This window comes from Cuculus canorus, unplaced genomic scaffold (assembly GCF_017976375.1).
Source record: "Cuculus canorus isolate bCucCan1 unplaced genomic scaffold, bCucCan1.pri scaffold_78_arrow_ctg1, whole genome shotgun sequence".
Lineage (NCBI taxonomy): Eukaryota > Metazoa > Chordata > Aves > Cuculiformes > Cuculidae > Cuculus > Cuculus canorus.
In genome coordinates this window covers 1,193-6,676 of record NW_026527851.1, presented here as the reverse complement: position 1 = coordinate 6,676, position 5,484 = coordinate 1,193, and the positions used below count along the sequence as shown (strand labels likewise).

At 39.9% G+C, this 5,484-nt stretch overlaps 1 long non-coding RNA gene across 1 annotated transcript; it reads left to right on the top strand.

Annotated features, from left to right (window-relative positions):
* Positions 1–1,574: 1,574 nt before the first annotated feature.
* Positions 1,575–2,794, top strand: LOC128850792 (uncharacterized). The gene is made up of 3 exons (XR_008448076.1): positions 1,575–1,730; positions 2,495–2,543; positions 2,662–2,794. It is a non-coding gene; the product is annotated as an uncharacterized LOC128850792 (long non-coding RNA).
* Positions 2,795–5,484: the final 2,690 nt, after the last annotated feature.

Genomic DNA, 5,484 nt, shown 5'->3' with positions numbered 1-5,484 from the left:
TTTACTCTCTTTCTGAGGTGCGATACATTCCCCACTCGTGCTAGATGGGTTGTGTGAGAGAGGTACTCACGTGCTGCTCAGCCGTCTGAATGTCCAGTGCGATGAGCTGGGAGTTACTGCAGCTGCCACTGCAGAGAGGGGTAAACTTGTTTTGGGAACTGCCTGTGTTTAACGAAGATGATTGAAATGTTGTCCTCAGTTATGCCCCGTCCATCATGGGAGAGGCCATATTTTCCCATCCAGTTATTCCTAAATTATCCACATTTAAACGGCCCTCTTCCACCTCTTCCGTAGAAATCTAACTCGCCCTCTGAAATCTTTGGAAGGATTCGGAGCAGTGGTTGCTTTCCAGGTTACTCTATTGCTTTTTCAGTTTCTGCTGTGCATTGGACTATGAAAAAGAGGGGACGAGACATGAGACAGGGACATTTACAGCATAGCACTGTAAAATGTGACATGCAATTATAGCTATATGTCAACCTGAACTAATAAGGGCCAGGTTGAATCCTACCTCCGTCTCTTAAATACTGGCAGGAAATTTTACTCCTTTGCAACCTCTTATTTGGATTCTGACATTGTGTTTTTAAGGTTATGATGACAACAGTGGATTCTCTGCTGATGATTACACCACTGGAGAAAGTTCCTTTGATTCTGATTCGGTGAGTAATCAACAGCACGTCTATCTGAATTTTGGGTTCAAATATGCTTTCTGTTGTGCTTCCCGATAGAATGTAACTTTAAGGATGAGTTGTAGACTCAAAGTTTAGTTGTCAGTGCTTAGGGGTTGGATTCTTCCTTCAGCAGTTCTTAACGTGCTGTAGAGTGTTTCTGGGTCTCACACCTGAAGTTGCCTGTTTGAGGGAGAAAGAGGGGAAGAATCTCCCCCAGCGTAAGCGAGATTAGGTTCCTAATAGTGGGGAGCAGGTAGGAGCGTGTTCAGGTGGTTCCTAAGCTGCCTTCACATCTACCGCTTTGCAGTCGTGTGAGCAGAACCAGGAGCACCTGATTACTTCTTTTCAGAGCAGGAGCTGAGTTACTGTTACTTTCGACATTCTTGCTCAGAAAAACAGGCTGATATTCTAACAATCATAGCTTGTTATAGTCTAGCTTCATAGCTTTTCTGATGTTTGTACGTAACACTTGTTGGGCACGCTGGAGTCTAATTACTTTTTTCTTTTTTCTCTCTTTCTATATGCTTCAATTCAAGGATTCTGAAGGTGAGTTGACACCTTACAACCGATAATGCAATTGTCCTAAATTTATTTATGCTTTTTTTCCAATGAACTTGCACAGCACAGAATTAATCTCCTTTGACCAAAATGCAAAGTATAGTAGTAAAATATCTGGCCATTGTCTTGGAGAATGGATCCAGTCTGTGTTTGATGGTACTACCAGAGATTGTAGAAAGTATCGAAACACTGATATTCTGTAAGCCCTGAGTTGGTAATAGTTTTCATCAGCACTTTCTTTACTGGACTCTCTGCTTTGGATAAGGAATTGTCACAAGGCTGATTGGCCTCTATTGTAGGGAAGGAACTAAAGACAAAAGTCACAGACTATTTATAAGCGTGCATTTGAGGGATAGTTCCAGGGCTATAAGTTTATAATCTAACTTGCCATCATTAAATTACAGAGAGACAAGAGGAAAGACATCCAAGACTGATAGACCAGGGGTGGTGGGACTTCTGTGACCTCCGGCATAATGAACGTGAAAAAAGAGAGAACGATATGTATGTAACCCATGAAGTGTCTTCCTAAAGACTAATTTCTGATAGACAGTATAAACTGGAAAACTGCTTTGCAGGCTTGTAGCTGTGTTGGATTACTGTACAAAAGCTTCACGCCTAAGATATAATTGCACTGTAGGCGAGAAGTCATTCCAAAAAAACATTTAAATACACAAAACAAAGTTTTGTTCTGTTGATCATCGAAACCTTCCCTAAGACCTCTGACGCTATGACTTGAGAGACCCTGAAATGCTGTGAATGACGGAGCCGAACAGTAGGAAAATGCACTTCATATAATCACACATTTTACAAGGAAGGAGTTTGTTGGTATGACTATGGTACTGGGCTGGGATGTTACTCAATTAGAGTAGGAGGTGCTTTGATTTCTGACAACTGCTTTGGCTTCCAGAAACGATAGCTATATTTTTTCCGCAAACCCTTTGTTAAGCCCTATTGAAGATTAATCGTACCATACGTGCACAGCACAGTGCTGTAGACTGCTGTGACCTGTACCAACAGAGCAGGGTGAGGAACTGCACCTCCTTCCTAAGGAAGCGCTGTTTCCTTCAGGTAATGGAGACCTTAACTACTTACTGAATGAAACAGACTGAGAGAGTTATAGGTACGCAGGGATCTTCAGGTGAAATGCATCGTGGCTACTTCGTGCAGTCGCATGATGACGTGATATTTTATGTGTGGGCAACCCTCAGTGCACAGTGAAATTAATGGATGTCCCTTCTTTCTGGTTTTGTTCTCTCTCCTGCCAGGCCGTCTGGTCCCATTAAATGTCCAATTTGCATGGAGATCTACTCGGAGGTAAGGAGCCACATGTTGCCATTGTTTCTTTTTTGTCAGAGGGAGAGCAGGGCAGAGAGTGAGCTGTGCAAAGGTAAATTCTTTATTCTAAACACCTGTTGTGATTTATTTCTTCTAGATTTTGCGACAGGGAAAGCAGCTTACTTCAACCACTTGTGGACATCTATTCTGCTGTTGCTGCCTGTTCATCGCCCTTCAGAGTACACCACGCTGCCCTGTCTGCAGGGAAGAAACGCTCCCTGAATATTGTCATCCTATTTATCTTTGAGTTCTTCTGTTTTTTAAGGAGTACTCAACTGTATTTTTTTTTTTTTTTGTGGAAAATGTAGTCTTTTCTGTAGTTCGAAAGGTTTAAATCTTTAACATGTCAAAATAAATTTTGTTCTATTTGAGAATATCTTGTATGTCTATAGACAGCTTTTTTACAGTCCAAGCTGCTTCTTGTTACATCCCTGGTTCTCATGTTAAATTTATGGCTGTCTCTAAACTAGACCAGCAGCCTGTATTAGAAAGGATGCAGCTATCCTTTTCCTACTGCTTTTTTTAAAGCTTAAATCAGAGGAGTCTGAATATTTGCACGTACAACTGAATGGGTATATTCATAGGGCTATTAAGAACTGGGACACTGAATCACTTTGGGGCCAAATTTAATGGGAAATCCATGACAAATCTGATGGATTAAACTTGTGTCTATGTCTGTAAATAGTACAGCTGTAGGAACAGTTCAAACAGGACTGAATTCACTATTTGCAGTTTACTAATTAAAAACAATAATTAAAAATAAATAAAAATTTGAAGTAGCATCCATATTGTTGTGTTTTACCGAGATCTTTGTATTTCCCACCAAGCTCCTTTAGCTAGTTCAAATTACCTGAGACGGGGATGCATTAGCCATGGCAGAAAGGTAGGCTGAAGGCATCGATGTGCGGGACAAATAACCCAGAACCAATGTGCTGTTTATAACTTGAACTGTATACGTTTAGTATGAAGCCTAAATATACACATTGAGATCATTCCCATGAGAAAACTTTACAGAAACTGTAAAAGAAAAGGACTTGGAAAACAGGAAGCACAGAATGCTATTGGAAACCATTATATATTCAGAGAAACAAACAACAAAACAATATGATGTAAGCAAAAGAATACACAAACATTTTCCCTTTGGACATCACCCCACGCTAAGCCTGAGGAACTGCTGCATCCTACCAGGCAGCGTCTACATTTCCAGTTCTTCCTCTTCCCCAGTTCTTCCTTTTCTCCAGCAAGAGAAAGGGCAGTTTTGAACCAGGCCATATGTTGATCTTGTCAGCAGGTCAGGGACTGACAAGACCCTTTCTTCTTTTCCAAGTCTTTTAAATAGATCAAGTCAGCGAAGAGCAGTTCAAACCAGTGAACATCCATTCAAAACAAGAGACACTTCAAAGCATTTCAGTGGAAGTGCCTCACTCAAAGTCAAACCTCCCAAGCAAATACTCTGCTTAGAGTACAAATTTGTTGAGGTTAAAGTAACCCTCCTTCCACAACAATTACTCCAGAATTACAATGCTTCATTTTTTTTCAACAAATGTTTCATTCTTTTAATCTTAACAAAAATTTCAGTTTAAAATGTTCGTTTAAAAGTTAAGTCAAACCCATTAAACAGAACGTACAGACTTTATCTAAACCAGCATTTAGATTTATCCTGACATTTTATTTGACAATTTCATTCCACAGAAAATTCTAACCCCTCATTCGTAGTGAAATCACTGCTTGATAGCAAAGACTACCCAAGAAAACAAAAGCAAATTTAATTTGGATATTAAAAAGCTGTTCAGATGATTCTCGTGGAAATGCTGTAGACTGACTCCTTGGAGAAATCATTTTGGTACGACAGTTCATCTCTCCACTAGGACTGCAGTATTTAGGCAGTTACACTCAGCTTGTAAGCAGTTCAATTTCACAAGTAGTGCTTCCCTCATGACTATTAGCAGCTGCACAAGATGCTTTTACTGGATGAATGAATATCCCTAACTGGGACACAAGCATCTCTGTTAATATACAAATTTTCAAGAGCTCTTAAGACCCTTAGGCATCTGGTTCCCACTGACTTGCTCTTGTGGCAAGGTGCCGAACTCCCTTGGGTGTTTTTGAACAGTCAGTCATAGGCAAGTTTTGTCTGGAAGGCTCGATCTATATTGTCTCTTTGCTAAGAACTACAAGATCCAATTCCTCCTACAAAAAGGAGGAACCAATTCCAGCCCTCAAGGGTCGTAAGTGATCAATTAACACAACTTCACACTCTTTCTAACAAGCACCAGCATTTTTGAGAAAGAGAAACATATACAAACAATAATTTTTCATTGTTTCCTGAGTGTTGTTTTCTCTATGCAGAGTATAAAACTCCAGTACATTCATTAGAGAGTAGCACTTTTGCTAATTAAATACAAGTATTTTCTGTAAAGTGTGCGGGAAAAAACCTTCTCCTTAAAGAACGCCATTAAGTTCAAAAATCTGAACCTAAGAAAGTTTAAACCTGTGTTTGTTTGGCCTGACCTCTCTGCAGAAAATACCACCATCAGGACAATGTGGCAGTTGTGGTAGAGGTTTCTGCGATGTAAGAAACTTAACATAAGGAAGGTCCTGTCAAAACCTTCCAGAGGCATTTTCCAGAGGCAAGGACACAACTCATTATTAACGAGCAGCCTTCAACAGAAACTGGAATTGTTTTACTGTACTACTGATCCTGTAAGCAGCAGTATCAGTTTTAATGATTCCCTTTTGGAGTGTGCTGTGAGTATGGATGACAGAAACTGCTATGCCTTTATACGAGTTCAGAGAAATAAACAGACAAAAAAACCTTTAAAGTTTTCTTAAATAGGAAGTAAAATCCCTTCAGAGATTTCCATTAACATTTGCCTGATTAAGCCATTTATGATTTTTTCAGGGGATGTTTTTCCTGATC